Here is a 16,064-nt window from a genome sequence, read left to right on the forward strand (position 1 = left end):
AACATGAACACATTACTCCAGCACTACAACTACTACACTGGCTTCCGATTGCATTTAGGATAATATTCAAGGTACTTACTCTCATACACAAGACAGTATATAACCAAGACATGCATTGGTCTTCTGAATTCTTTACATTCCATACTTCAGACAGACCAATTAGAAAAATGCACCAGGCTAAGCTAAATACACCGACGCTTAAACAGACAAAATATGTCACAACAAGAGAACGAACATTTACGATAGCTGGCATTAACATGTGAAACAAATTACCCACTGATCTGCACTTGGAGCCCTGCCACAAGAAATTTAAACAGAATTTAAAAACATACCTGCTTAAACAAGCCTACAATTTATGAACCTTTCCCTTCAGATTAAATTATTATATGAAATTTATATAATACTTCTTCCCATTCCAATCAGTTACTTTCAATTACGCTAAACACTCCTTGGTGTCCTATTTTCCTGCAATATGATTAATATTGACCTTAAAAATTTCTGTACTGTCAATAATGTTCCTTTAAGTTGATCCCCAGCACTATATGCCCTAGTTAATTCTAGTTTGGTTTTTATTATACTATAATTTTAATGTTTTCAGCTTTTGTATTCTTTCTTAAATATGTTGGATTGTAAAGCCTGTTGCTCACTTAATGTTCATTGTAAACCGAGGTGATGTTTGCCAACGAGCCGCGGTATATAAAAATCCTTAAATAAATAAACAAACAAACAAACAAACAAATAAATAAATAAATACCAGAGAAAAGAGTGCCCACAAGAATGATGAATCAAGTCTTTTTTTTATGGTAAAGTAGTATTGCTGAGAGTAGCAGCAGGATGAAACCGCTACATAAATCGGGGTACTCTAGGAACCCTGTACAAAATCATTTTCCCCGGCGAGTTGTACAAGTGTGCTCACAGTCACAAAGACCCAGTTCCAGAAGAATAGGTGAGTTCTTTTCAGCTTTCATTCAAATAACCGAGGGCTGCTGTGAATATTACCACACCAGACAAAGGTGGTGCCATCACCGTACCAAGAGAGAGAGAATGTCACAAATCAAATAGAACAAACCTCGACTTTATTTGTTGACCATTTATGGGGCAAGAAGAAAGAAAAGATACTGGCAGAGTGTGAAATGGGAAGACAGCTACTCCAGCCCTGCTCGCACCACTGACAACATTCATTCGAAAAAGCAGGAAAGGACCCAGGGGTAAACAATTAAAACAAATCCTGGCCTTCTAAATATGGCAAAGTAGAAATTATCTAACTATGATAATAAAGAGGAAAGCTGCTCTGCACCTAGGTTACCAGTATGCAAAAGAGCAACTCTGCTCTCTGTCTCCTGAAATGCCCTCCTCCACCCCTTCATTGCTGTGATTGACAGCAGGAGGGAGGAGAGCAGTCTTAGTTGCTGCAGTTGAGGAGAGGCCGCCATAGTGCAGCAGGTCCCCATCCTCCACTGGCAGAGGACAGACAGATACCCGCAGTGGTGTTGGAGAGGCCAGAATGCAGGCAGGGACCCCACCCCCCAGTGGTGGAGAGATAGAAATCCTCAGCTGCGCTGGAAAGGCCGGTGTGATGGGGGAGCCACCACCTCCCTGCCAGCAGAGGATGGAGATAAACCTGTGACGATGCTGCAGAGGCTGGGGTGATGGGGGGGCTCCCGCCTGCCATCAGCAGAGAATGGGATTCAGAGGCAATGGAGAGACCACAGTGGTGGTGGTGGGGCCCCTGTCTCCCTGCCAGTGGAAGGGTCAGAGATCCACAACTGTTTAAGAGAAAAACACAGAGACAAGGGGAGAGAAGAGAAATAAGGAAACTTTAAAGGAGGCGACAGATGGTAGGGAAAAAGGATAAGGAAGGGTGAGATAGCCCAGACTGCCCTGTCCTTGGATGGGCATTAGGATTAGTATAATATATATATAACTTTGGTCATCAATCAGTACTCCTTAAGCATTTCTATTTTTCTTGTTTTGTTTTACATGTGTTTGTTTTAGCAGAGGGTAGTGCAATAGAATGTGACATCATACCATGATGACATTACCATATAAGTTGGTTTTGGAGAGTTATTTGATGCTTGCTGCTATTACAGGTAATTTTCAAAGGACGTACCTGTGTAAATGCAACATTTTATCATAGCAGTTCTCAAAAGCCTATATACATGCTTACAAGTGAATTTTCAAAGGAGATACGCATTTAAATGTAACATGCTATCATAGCAATTTTCAAAAGCCATTTACCCACATTCAGTGCACTTAAAGTGGGTAAAACCTATGGACAATTCAATGGCATATAGGGTAGCAATTTTCAAAAGCCCAGCTATATGGGAAAAGTACATTTATACATGTAAAACCCTGTTTTAAGCATGGAAATTATTTTGAAAATTACCCCTTTATGAAAAAAGGTGATTTACTTTGCAAATATAACCATGCAGAAGGATCCATATAAGAAAGCAAGGAATGTTGATTTTGTTTAGGGATGTGCAAAGCCCGAATCTTTCAGTTCAGGACTCATTTTCAGCCCACCACAGGAAATATCGTATTTCCCGCAGTTCGGGCCTTTGTAATTCGGTGGGACCCGAATTTCGGGTTAGTGCACCCTAACTCCCATTAGTGTGTGCTAACTCCCATTAGTGCGCGCTAACATTTTAATGATGGTATACACCCCAGAGTTCTGAAGGAACTAAAAAATGAAATTTCAGACCTATTAGTAAAAATTTATAACCTATCATTAAAATCATCCATTGTACCTGAAGACTGGAGGATAGCAATTGTAACCCCCATATTTAAAAAGGGCTCCAGGGGAGATCCGGGAAACTACAGACCGGTTAGCCTGACTTCAGTGCCAGGAAAAATAGTGGAAAATGTTCTAAATATCAAAATCACAGAACATATAGAAAGACATGGTTTAATGGAACAAAGTCAGCATGGCTTTACCCAGGGCAAGTCTTGCCTCACAAATCTGCTTCACTTTTTTGAAGAAGTTAATAAACATGTAGATAAAGGTGAACCGGTAGATGTAGTATACTTGGATTTTCAGAAGGCATTTGACAAAGTTCCTCATGAGAGGCTTCTAGGAAAAATAAAAAGTCATGGGATAAGTGGCAATGTCCTTTCGTGGATTATAAACTGGGGCAGAGTAGTGCCTCAGGAATCTGTATTGGGACCCTTACTTTTCAATATATTTATAAATGATCTGGAATGAAATACAACAAGTGAGGTAATCAAATTTGCAGATGATACAAAGTTGTTCAGAGTAGTTAAATCACAAGCAGATTGTGATAAATTGCAGGAAGACCTTGTGAGGCTGGAAAATTGGGCATCAAAATGGCAGATGAAATTTAATGTGGACAAGTGCAAGGTGATGCATATAGGGAAAAATAACCCATGCTATAGTTACACAATGTTAGGTTCCATATTAGGTGCTACTACCCAAGAAAGAGATCTAGGCATCATAGTGGATAACACATTGAAATTGTCGGTTCAGTGTGCTGCAGCAGTCAAAAAAGCAAACAGAATATTGGGAATTATTAGAAAGGGAATGGTGAATAAAATGGAAAATGTCATAATGCCTCTGTATCGCTCCATGGTGAGACTGCACCTTGAATACTGTGGACAATTCTGGTCGCTGCATCTCAAAAAAGATATAATTGCGATGGAGAAGGTACAGAGAAGGGCGACCAAAATGATAAAGGGAATGGAACAGCTCTCCTATGGGGAAAGACTAAAGAGGTTAGGACTTTTCAGCTTGGAGAAGAGACGGCTGAGGGGGGATATAATAGAGGTGTTTAAAATCATGAGAGGTCTAGAATGGGTAGATGTGAATCGGTTTTTTACTCTATCGGATAATAGAAAGACTAGGGGGCACTCCATGAAGTTAGCATGTGGCACATTTAAAACTAATTGGAAAAAGTTTTTTCACTCAACACACAATTAAACTCTGGAATTTGTTGCCAGAAGATGTGGTTAGTGCAGTTAGTATAGCTGTGTTTAAAAAAGGATTGGAAAATATCTTGGAGGAGAAGTCCATTACCTGCTATTAATTAAGTTGACTTAGATAATAACCACCGTTATTACTAGCAACGATAACATGGAATAGACTTAGTTTTTGGGTACTTGCCAGGTTCTTATGGCCTGGATTGGCCACTGTTGGAAACAGGATGCTGAGCTTGATGGACCCTTGGTCTGACCCAGTATGGCATGTTCTTATGTTCTTATGAGTTAGAGCGCACTAACTCCCTTTAATGCACGCTAACCTGAAACCAAATTTTTCCCCAAATTTCGGGAAAAATTAGTTCGAGTTTCGGGATCCTGAATTAGGCAATTCTGGTCTCCAGAAGCATTGGCAGACCTCCAGCCCGGATGTGGATTAGCATCCAACATCTAAAACAGAGGTGGGGAACTTCCTGATCTTGAGGGCCATATACCAGTTGGATTTTCAGGATATCCCTAATGAATATGCATGTGACTGATCTGCATATATTTGAAGCAGTGCATGCAAATCTATATTATGTATATTCATCAGGGATGTCCTGAAAACCCAACCAATTTGTGGCTTTCGAGGACCAAGGGTTTCCACTCCTGATCTAACAAGTTCAGGCTCTGACAAACCACCTCTGTTGGGAAAGTATCATCAATGAGATAAATTATAAAATGTGTTTCTTTATTATCTAAGCAAAATAAATGCTGATGAGAAAATTGATAGAAACGAAATTTGAGTTTAATGCTCAGCAGCATCTTGGTTTATGGCAGGATCATCATCAGCGCAGGAAGTGCCTATAAAGTTTCATATCTTGTAAATTTTTAGCTACATTTAATAAATTGCTTTGATTCTTTTGTGTGAAAATTAACTCTCTTCCAAGTTAAGAATATTTTTAAGTAAAAAAAAAAATATTCTCAATGAATATTGCATTTTAAACTAGTGAAATTCATTTTCAGGTATTTAATTGAATGTATCAAAAAATGAATTATGAATTTCATGAGTAGAAAGCAATATTCCAGAAGCTTCAATGAATTTCATTCTCTATAATATGAATACCGGTAATTATTAACAATGAAAGACATGAACATGTGCACATTCTTATTCAGAGTTATATGTGCAAGTATAAAAATAGAACTAGAATATCTCAGTATTTAAGTTCTCTTATGAATTTTTCAGTAGCAAGGATAGTTGATTTTAACTGTTACTGAAATTCCTCGTATCAGTACATTTGGAAACCATAATTAAATTACAGCACTGAAACAGTAATTTTATAAAATGAAATTATGGTAGCTGTAGTATTTTGAAAAGAAGTTAGAGGTTAACCTCATGCTCTTTGTATCGAGAGATTAAAATTGTAAAGCCATCTGTTTACAACATATCTTGCAATACATTTCTCACAGACTAATTGGACTCTGTCGCTATCCTACTGACTTTAATCATTTCTACATCATCATTTTATTAATGAATATTAGGTGCATTTCAAAATTCGGAAATACAGCTATTATAGTATTCTGGCATTTCAAATGTCTGCCCAACGTGCTTCTGTCTCATGACTGCAGCTACGTTCTAAATTAATGGCAGAATAAATGGATCTTGCAGACGTTGCTAGTAATGGGGTGGACCACCTGACCTCTCTTTCAGTGCCCCAAATCACTTATGGTGCAGGGAGGAGGGGGAGGAGAATGGGGAGCCAGATAACTTTAGGCTGGTATATTCAGGGGGATTTTTTATCCTGCTGTATGTATGGGACAAGTTATCTGGATAACTTGACCACTAATCAATCTATTTAATATGGACCCCTAACAGGGCCGGTGCTACAGACTGTGCTTCCCCATGCAATTTCCATACTGCCACCCTCCCCCCCCCCCCATTCAGAGCCAATGTGAGGGGCTCAGCTGCCCCAAGCAAACCATTGTGCCGAGCGTCCTTCTCTTATTCCGATTCCCCCCCCCCCCCCGGTCTTTCTCTCGTGGGCTTTCCTGATTGGAGGGGAGAGTGAAAGCTGTGCATGTGCGCCAGCGGCTTGTATCTCTCTCCTTCGACTGTGGGCGGCCCCGCAGTCTCTCCTGCTGCTTCCGGCTCACTGTCTCCCCTGGCTGTGCCACTCCATGCAAATGCATGGTATGCACGTCCGGTCACGCCGGGCCTGACCCCTAAATATGTGGGGTACCATTCGTTTGTAAGCCCCTTCAAGTGGAGGAAACAAACAGCTTATAGGGATATCACTCGTTCTCATTACTGCAAAGGATTCAATCCAACTGCACAGAAGCTACATAAACAACATTCAGTTTTGCTCATATGTGCTTTTCCCTGTGGGGAGAGGGCATACAGGAGTGATTACTTACAACATGCAAATATTTCAAAGCCAAATAGAAACCAGGCAGATTCAAGTTTAATAGAATTGTCAGTATCCTCCCAGATCTGCTGGATTTGGACCAGTGGCTTTGGGTAAAATTCAAAAGAAATCAGAAAAATCAGAAATGGATTTGAAAAATGTGTTTCATTTAAAAAAAAAAAAAATAGTTGTTCTGAAGTCTGCCAATACCCCTTACATTTTTCTGAACTCCAAAGTGAACTTTTCAAATCTACTTCATATTTCTTCAAAAAGTTTCAACTAATTCAACAATCTTTCAAGACTTCTCCAGGTTGCATTGTAGAAAAAGCCTATTTGGAAGAATTCTGTACATCTCTAATGGTTACCATAAAATCGGACTCCTCCTCCACTTTTATTTATATTAGATTCTGTTTCTTTAAATGACCAGATTTCTTCTGCTTAAGCATCTATGAAGGTTATGATGACCTCACAGCAGCAAGAGCCTCATCTCTTTCTGAGAATATAAACTAGTTATTCCTAGAAGACCCTCTTGCTTTGAGTCCTATGCAAATCCATTGTTACATTGCCCTCTTAACCACGGTGTCAGAGGAATCTGTGGGCACCATGTGGCTGTCATCTTTTCAGCAGCCATTGTAAAAAGACTCTTTTTATAGTCTATTACTTTTTTCTTAAAAGCATTTTTTGTGTGTGTGCAAAACTATAGCCTCTTTCCAAAGTCACCTTGAATATGTATGTAGGGCAATGGGAGCTGCCCAAATTGAGCATCCATTACGATGGATTGGTAGTATTCATGATAGTTCCTGCGCAATTAATGCACTGGTAGACAGGATCTAGCTACCTGTCAAAGTAAAGAAAAGCTAAGATGGATGTCAAAGGAGACTACAATTCCCAGAATTCCTAGTACCCAGATTTGAGAAAGCATGAGCCAGAGTAGGCTGGGCCAGAGTGACTCAGCAGGTTTTTGGTGGCCAGTTGCTAAGTTACCTACATGAAGGAGTTCTAGTTCTAGGAGAGTTCCGGTGCCAGCAGCAGTCCCATTGTAGTAACTGATGGAAGAAGAAGAGGAGGGAGAAGTAGAGCCAGAATGGGAACTAACTGCAGACAGAACCCTCACCAAAGTTAAGTTAGAGTTCCCTGCTTTTCTCTCTCTGTCATATATTTTAGCAAAAATGGAAATTGAAAAGGGAATAAGATGTGGGGGGAGGGGGTAGAATTTAATGCTTTCCTGTGTTGTGTGTTTTGATTTACGGATGCTAAAAGCAGGGCCAGTGGAAGCACTAGATGGACTAGGTAGCTGCCTAGTGCACCACTGATTTGGGGGCAGTGATAACATGACTTCTTCTTCCCGCCCATGTGGCCTGGTAGAGGAATTGGTGGGTCCACACAAGTGGGAAGAAGAATAGGCCATGCTGGACAAAACTGTGCATCCCCTGGGCCATTGCAGGAAGAGGCAGCATTGGCTCTAAGTTTGCGTGGCATTCAAGCACAGGAGGAGCAGCAGCAGCAACAGCACCCACAACTCTATGCAGGCACATTCCCTGGTCCATCACAGGAAGAGCATCATTGGCCCAGGATCAAGTGCAGGAGGAACAGCAAAAGTGTCCTCTTCCCACCTCCATAGGAAATGGAGCAGCATGAGTCACCATGGACTCAAGAAAAATGTCTGCCATGGGTCTGAAAGAGGAGGCTACCACCTGACTAGTACTTCTACTGGAGAAGGTAGAGGAAGTGAATGAGTGAGAGCTTGCCTGTGTATTTAACTATAAGAGCTTGAATGAGGGTGTCTGTGTGTGAAAGAGCATGTCTGTGTGTATGTGTGTGTGTGAATGTGTATGAGAGCATGCCTATGTGTATATGTGAGAGCATGTCTGAGACAGGATGTCTGTGTGTCTGTGAGAGCTTCTCTGTGTGTGAGAGAGCACGTGTGTGTGTATGTGTGTTGCTGTGTCTGAGAGAACATGTTTGCATGTGTGAGAGCATGTTCTATGACTGAACATGTGTATATATATGAGAGAGAGAAATTGTGAAGAACAACCCCACATCTCTCCCCTGCTAATCCATGACAATCTCAGGGCTTCTGGAAATCAAAATATCCCAGGTATGAAGAGCCGGGAATTTGTTTATCTTTGGAAAATGTATATGTGTTTTAAATTATTAGATGATTTTCTACTTGTCAGCTATTTTGAAATATTCTTTTTATTAGTTTGGTTTTACAGTTATTAATGATTTATATTTCCTGATTTTATTGTTTTATGTTTTCTGAGGAATTGTAACATTTCTGTTTGTCCATTGTTGCACTGCTTAATAGTCTGGCCTGTTTTGGTTAACAGTTCAGTTTTTGTGTGCACGCTTTATTAATACTTTGTTACTTTATTCTGCATTTTTGTGAGGGTTTGTTTGCATTTTGCATGTGTGACTGAGTTGACATATTCTGCTAGTGTGTAGGTTCTGTGTAGTTATCTTTAGCGGCTTGGCTTTCTTTGTTTTCCTAATAGTAGGTGAATTGGCATTTTAGGGCCTGGTGTAATATTTGCAGTTTTGCCTTTTCATAAGTAGGGTTGTTAATGTTTGAGTGCTGGCAGTTATTGCAGTTTTGATATGGGAAATTTACAATATTGAAATAGTACTTCAGTTTACTTGTGGCTTTCTGAGGGCCAGGCCCATACACAATGCACATTTCAACAGACCTAATACGAATTCCAAGGTTTTTTTTAACTTTTTTGCAGGGTTTTTATAGCACATGTTGTAAGTGATATTTTTTACCTCAGAAGACTGTAGTTAAATGTTCTTGTTCATGTGAAACCTAATATTGTAAATGCATAATGTTTAATTGTGTGTGGAGAGGCTATGATTGGTGGGGGGGGGGGAGTGGGGAGGAGGGCAGGAGGCGGTCCCTTTCGCCTAGAGCACCTAATACCCTTGAGCTGGCCCTTGGCTGCAATAATTGATTCCCTGTAAACTTTAAACTCTGGAAAGGTGATCCCTTGTTTAGAATGGTTTAGAAGCTCTGCTGAGAAACTGCTGGAATGGTTTGACTGCAGTAATGAATTCCTGATAAACTTTAAGGCAGCTGGTGAAAGTTCTCGCTCTGATTAGATTCGTTAGGATGGCTTAAGCTTCACTTGTATTTGGCACTACTATAAATTTCAGACATTTGCACTTGGTATGCAGCCCATTTAAAATGCAGTAAACTGTAGGTGTCTGGGGCAGTTAAAATTGGGAGGAATTAAGCCCTGTAGTTGGCAGAAATTTAAGATTAGGCCAACAAGTCTGTCCCCAGTTAGTTAGCCCTAATAGTGCTGGTGGATACCAAGGTGAAACCCTAAAAGCAAGGGAAGAGCTGTCTAGTGAAAAGTCTATATTATAAGCACTGGTTTGAAGATGGGAAAGAAGTAATTATTAGGATCAAAGCAAAATGGTGTTTTGTTGTGCATTTATTTTAAACACCTGGAAACTTGCTTTATGAAATTATAAAATCTTGTATTAAACCACAGTTTGGTTGTCACATTGTTTTTCTTGACCTTATGCATGAGAGAGAGTCTATCTTAGGCCTATCTATGTAGACAATTAGACTGAGGACCTTTTGCATGTACCATGGTGAAGCTATAGATGAGAAAATAGATCAGGTCCACTCTACAACAATCCCTCTACCCCCAGCCTAGTAAAGTTTACCTACAGCCCTGTGTTTTAGACGCAGGCAGAAACAGTGCCACCTACTAGTCAAGTGGCGGTGTTTATTGCTGCAACACCACACCATGCAAACAGGGTGAGCTCCTTATAAGCAAAAGGTAGGAAAGCATATGTAAGCCCAACAGAGGAATGAATATAAAGAGCTTTAAAAAAATCCCAGGGAAAATGATGTTCTGAGAAATATAAGCAATACAACAACTTTCCAAAAATAATATTTCATTTTAAAAACTAAAGTCATGAAAAAAAATATTGTTGCTTCTTTCCATGTTACTGTAATCTCTCTATTACTCAACCGATAAAAACCAGATCTGGTGGAAAATAAAACTATCACATGTTTCAGGTCTTGATTTTAAACATAGTCAATAACAGCATGCAGAATGAAGTTCTGTACACCGTAAATCAATCCCGCCTCAAACACGTTTTAATTGCTTGAACAATAAATAAGGCATACAACTAAAATACCATGTCAGTCACATTGATCTGTTTTATTATGAATGTCTCCATGCCAACATACACACTAATCATTTCCACCTCGCTTTCTACCTACAATTTCATCCCCCTTATTAAAAGCGTACCATTTTGCAATATTCTTTAGTTTTGTTACAGGATGCCAAAGTAATCCCCCCAGTTGGTTCCACTGATCTCAAGGGACTGCCAATGTCAACCTGCTGCAAGGTCACAAATTACTGGAACTTCAGACTCTGGCACTGAATGCCCAAGGCATTGCCATAATCACAACGAAGATAACAAGAATAATGACTTAATAGTCTACCTCACTCAACTGATATCACTTGATCAGTACTGAAATAAAATATTGTATTTTCTATTATATCCCATATTTTTTAAAGTCCAAAAGCAATTATAGCAAGCTGTCCTGGTTAAACATTAACATGTAATTGAGGTGAAAGTGTCTGCAGGACCACGATTATATGAAGAAAAATATAATACAACCATTCCACTAGTACGAAAGAATGGTTTGTTTTTTTTTTCAATTTTGCATGTATTTATGAATGCATTATGTTCCATTACAGGATTTGAATTTTAAAAATGTAGGAGGAAGTATTGTTTCAAGAATTTAATTAGCATCCATTGTTACCTTGCTTTGTTTTCCTTTCCATAGCTTAGCCCATGGAAGTTTGAAAGCCTCTTCCTAATGTATATTTCCAGAAGAGTGCTAAGAGTATAGGAGCCATGGGGGACTGAATTCAATGCAAGCTACATAGTTTAGTTTAATTTAAATTTCAAAACTTGTGGTTTTCCTTTATAACCCCAAGGCTGGTCAAGGCGGTCTTGAATTATCAGCAGCAGCAGTAGTCACCTTGAATCATAAGAAGAGCAACATTGAAAAAGTCCATGAATCATCTTAAAAATGTATTCAAAGAAAGTTTTTAACTATGTAAAGTCAACAATAAATATTTCTTTTTAGCAAACACCTAATTAGCTGGAAAATAAACATCTAAATTTACATGTTTTTAACACCTTTCACCAGAAGCCTGGTTATATCTTTTCAATTATTCTAATCGTTTGGTAGCCCAAATGTCGATAAAAAGGATGCAAATGATCAATTTTTTAAATGTGATTTTTTTTATCCTTAAAAAAGACCTGACCTTTTAAGAAGTAGCTTTGTAACATCATGCATAAAACAGTTGGCAAATAAGCCCATAAGTTACACCAATTTTCAAAGCGGACTTATGCACATAAGTTCACTTTGAAAATTATGACACCAAAACTACCCACACAAGTTATACCTGATAAAATATGTGCACACATTTTTCTGGAAAATGTATGTGCATTTGGGATGTGCAGAGACGTTTTCTCATTGTTAATTATTTTTGGATCATTTTTAATTATATTTTTCTGGATCTTCGGAGCCCTGTGAGTTGTATAAATGCTGTCAACAAAAGTGCATTAGGTGGATGCATTTCAAGTGAAGGGGTTACAGCTATGCATGGAATCTTTAGTTCCCCCAGGCAGGTACTGCAGTGATGCTGAAACGTAGCTGCTTCAGGCTTTAGAAATCTTGAAACAAGGGACAGGAATCCAAAACATTCTATCAAGAAATGTTGAGTTAAGTAATCTGTGAATTTTTGTTTAACTGTTCGCATATTACAAAGTTCAAGGAGTCAACTATCCATACAGACTATATAGAGCCCATAAAAAACCATGAAAATGAATTGATGGTTTATTGCAATGTAAGTACCCTGATATCTTTAAATTTGTATTTGCAAAATATATAAAAAGAGAAAAAAATGATATTTTACCCAAGGAGTTATGATTATATTGATGCCCACCCCAGTACAAGAAATTATGGGTCAGGCAATATGTATGAATACTCTTTATAGGTGCCCCACATCTTTATTTTTTAATTAATACATAAAAACAGATTTTGGGTCACACTAGACATTAATAAAATTAAGAGCTCTGAATATGAACTGTAAGGGCAAGAAGTCATTGCACAGTTACTATAAGTCTGAGAAAAGATTTGTATGAATAAAGTTCTAGCTTCTACTGCCAGCCTTAGTCCTGCCAGCTTTGCTCAGTGATGCAATATATTACTATGACCATTAATACTCCATCTGCTCAGCAGTTGACCAATTTTCTCTTATCAGTGTCCAGTAATGAAGCATACACAGCCTTGCTCCCTAGAATCTTCAACCTGTTTTTCCTTTATGAGACCCTGTTAACTGCAGATTCAGTCTGCAGGCAGAAAATGAGAGAAAGCTTGACTGAGCATGGTCTCTGAAAAATTATTACAGGTGTTTTCTTACTTGCTAGGAAGATGCTATGATGCTTTTAAGAACAGACCAAAAGTATGCCTCAAGTCTTTTTAAACCAAAATGTCCACTTAGAATTTTCAATTAGATCGTATTATTTATATTTACTAATATTAATAAGGCAACAAAACTAAGCAAAGGAAATAGGGAGGGCAGCTTCTAGACAATGTAAAAATGATTATGCTTGTTTCCAAATATATCATATTGTACATATAGTATTCGTATTAAAATGCCATACTTGCTGACAATGAATACTGCAACAAGGCAGTTGTTAAGCCAGGAACAAAAATGGCATTGCCTTCCTTGGACCAACCAGTGCTGGGGATGCTGCAGCTTTAGCCGTCTCTGGGTGGAAGGGGATGGGGGGGGGGGGGGTTAAGAGAGAGTCTTATTCATGAAAAAATGGTGACGTCTAGTTGCCAGATGCAAGGTGCAGACATACTAAAGTCATGGAAGGAGCTGGGTTTGCTGCTCCCTGGGCAAGAACTTTCATTGCCATGGCCAGGCTATATGAATGGGAGGTGGGGATTTTAAAACACTGGAGAGAAAATGCTGGGTATTTGTCAAAGAGGTTTTATGGCTCAATAGCCAAATTCTGGAAGCCCAAAGGAGAAAAAAATATATAGAAAGAATGGCATTTCCATTAACATCTGAAACATTTAAAACTCATATTTAGGTCACTTCAGTACAGCAGATCTTTTTGTTCAGTTGGTGTAAAACAAGCCCAACTTTAGATTTTTTTTGTAAAAGAAACTACAAGAATTTTTAAACAAAATCATCTATACTGTTCTTATTCCTCTTGACAAAGAACAACAAGTGAAGATTTTATTACACCTATGGGATTCCATATTGAGGCTCTCAAATATTCCCAAAGAAGAGACACACTAAAGAGCAAGCCAAAACCTCGAAATATAAAACTAATCAAAGAAGAGATGGCTATCTGCTAGCTGCATTTTACAAATCAACTCCTTTTCATCACTTATAAGGTCTAAAATTCTTTAATGATGTCAATTTTACAGTGGATTCCTCTGAATGTGTCTGGAACACCACCCCCTCTAACTCCAACCCACCTCCCGAAAATTCACCCAGAATCAAAGGGCTCCCTTACAATGGTCCATATCTAGAGTATCAGACTGAGCCTTATAAAGAAGTCTCTCATACTCTCTCTCCCCCTCCCCCGAGCATGAATAACATATGTGCGTAAAGCTTCAAACCTACATGCATCAAGGTTATTCTATAACCTATGGGGCAGATTTTCAAAGACTACACTCATAACCCAAGAAAATCTGCCCTTGCACGCGCCGAGCCTATTTTGCATAGGCTTGGCAGTGCTCGCAAGCCCCGGGACGCGCGTATGTTTTGGGGCTTCAAAAAAGGGGAGGGAAAGGGGAGGGAAAGGGGCGGTTGGGGGGTGTGGCGGTGGCACGGGGCAGGTCCAGGGGTCAGGGGGCGGTTTGGGGGTGGGTCTGGGGGCATGGTGGCGGTCCGGGGGCAGTCCCGAGGCCTCCTTCCTTGCGGTCGGCCGGCACACGCATGATACGCCTGTCTCAGGCAGGCATAAGAAATAAAATAAGGTAGGGGGGATTTAGGTAGGGCTGGGGGGTGGGTGGGTTAGATAGGGGAAGGGAGGGGAAGGTGGGGGGACCGAAAAAAAAGTTCACTTGGATGGAACGGGGAAAGCCATCGGGGCTCCCCTAGGGTCGGCGCGCGCAAAGTGCACAAGTGTGCACCCCCTTGCACGCGTCGACCCCGGATTTTATAACATGCGCGCAGCTGCGTGCTCATGTTATAAAATCGGGCGTAGATTTGTGCGCGCCGGGGTGCGCACACAAATCTATGCCCATGCATAAGTTTTAAAATCTGGCCCTATGCTTATACTTTATAAAATAGCGCATATCTGCGTGTGGCAAGATACACGCTTTTATGTGTGCATGTACGGCCCCTTTAAAATCTAACCATATGTGTGCAAGCAAATTGCCTTGTAAAACAAAAATATCAAAACTCAGGCACTAAACCAAAAAGATATATTTGAACATTTTTTAAAAGTTCTTTTGTCAGATTCCACTAAAGATCAGAGTCAATTTATAGACTAAATTTTATTTAATCACTATTTTTCCAATATATGTCTAAAGCTGAACTTAGTCTATAGAAAATTAATTTTCTGAAAATCATAGGTAAAGGTTTAGAGACATCAAATAGTTCTACTAATAAACACAATTATGGACAATATCACCAACAGAGTATTAAACAATATATCAGACTAACATCAAGGTAAAGTTCACATTTCTCATTCATTTACACATTATTATACTAAACAAGGGTAGAACAGGTACTATATCTTTATATTCACATTGAGGGTGAACTTGTTCTGCCTAATTAGATCCCACTACAATTTTCATAGCTCAAGTTTTAATAAAGCAGAACAAAAATTGATGTTCACATTTTCTTTGGTTTAATTGTGAAGCCAAAGATGGTAAAATCAGAAACATGTTCAACCAATAGCACAGCTCTTCCAGCTGTCTTTGCCCCTGAATGGTTAAATGTATTAGGAGATAAAGGGCCTCATTTTCCACGCCGCTCGCACGCAAAAAGTCCCTTATCGCGTGCGATACCAGGATGGGGGCGGAGTCAGGGCGGAGTTGGCCCCGAAAGAGGAGGAGTCGGGGCGTCACTGGGGCCGACTCTGCGTCGACGCCATGGACAGCGAAAAGGTAAGTGCCTTTTCGCGGCAGCTTTCGCTCCCAATAGCTACACCTCCTTTGGTGGTGCTATTGGGTGCGATACTTTAGGTAATGAGGGGCAGGGGGCCGAAACGGGAGGCGGTCCTGTGCTAGCCGGCAGCAATCTCACCGCCGCGGTGTGATCGCTGCCGGTTTTGCACCCAATAGCGCCACCATAGAAGGTGTAGCTAATGGGCGCAAAATAGGACGCGAAAAGGCCCTTACCTTTTCGTCGTCTGCGGCGTCTTCACGGAGTCGGCCCCGGTGATGCCCCAACTCCTCCTCTTCCGGGGCCGACTCCGCCCCCATCTTGGTATTGCACGCGATAAAGGACTTTTCGCTTGCAAAACGTCCCTTATCACATGCGATCCATCTGGTAAATGACCCCCAGAGTGAGGAATGCAATAAACAAAGTAATCACTAATTTACTTGCTGTGGTAAGCTTGGATTTACTGTATTATAATTCAACCCTGCTTATTTCATGCTAATTCTTGAAAGCACAATTTTCCATAGAAAATGTAAAAGCTAAAAAACTGTTTCCTCAAATCCAAATTGTTTCACAAAAC

General features: G+C 40.0%; 1 protein-coding gene across 1 annotated transcript in view; it reads right to left on the bottom strand.

Annotated features, from left to right (window-relative positions):
• Positions 1–16,064, bottom strand: part of GRID1 (glutamate ionotropic receptor delta type subunit 1) — a 2,200,418-nt gene that overhangs the window by 1,035,878 nt on the left and 1,148,476 nt on the right.

The sequence above is a fragment of the Rhinatrema bivittatum genome, chromosome 7 (assembly GCF_901001135.1).
Source record: "Rhinatrema bivittatum chromosome 7, aRhiBiv1.1, whole genome shotgun sequence".
Classification (NCBI taxonomy): Eukaryota; Metazoa; Chordata; class Amphibia; order Gymnophiona; family Rhinatrematidae; genus Rhinatrema; species Rhinatrema bivittatum.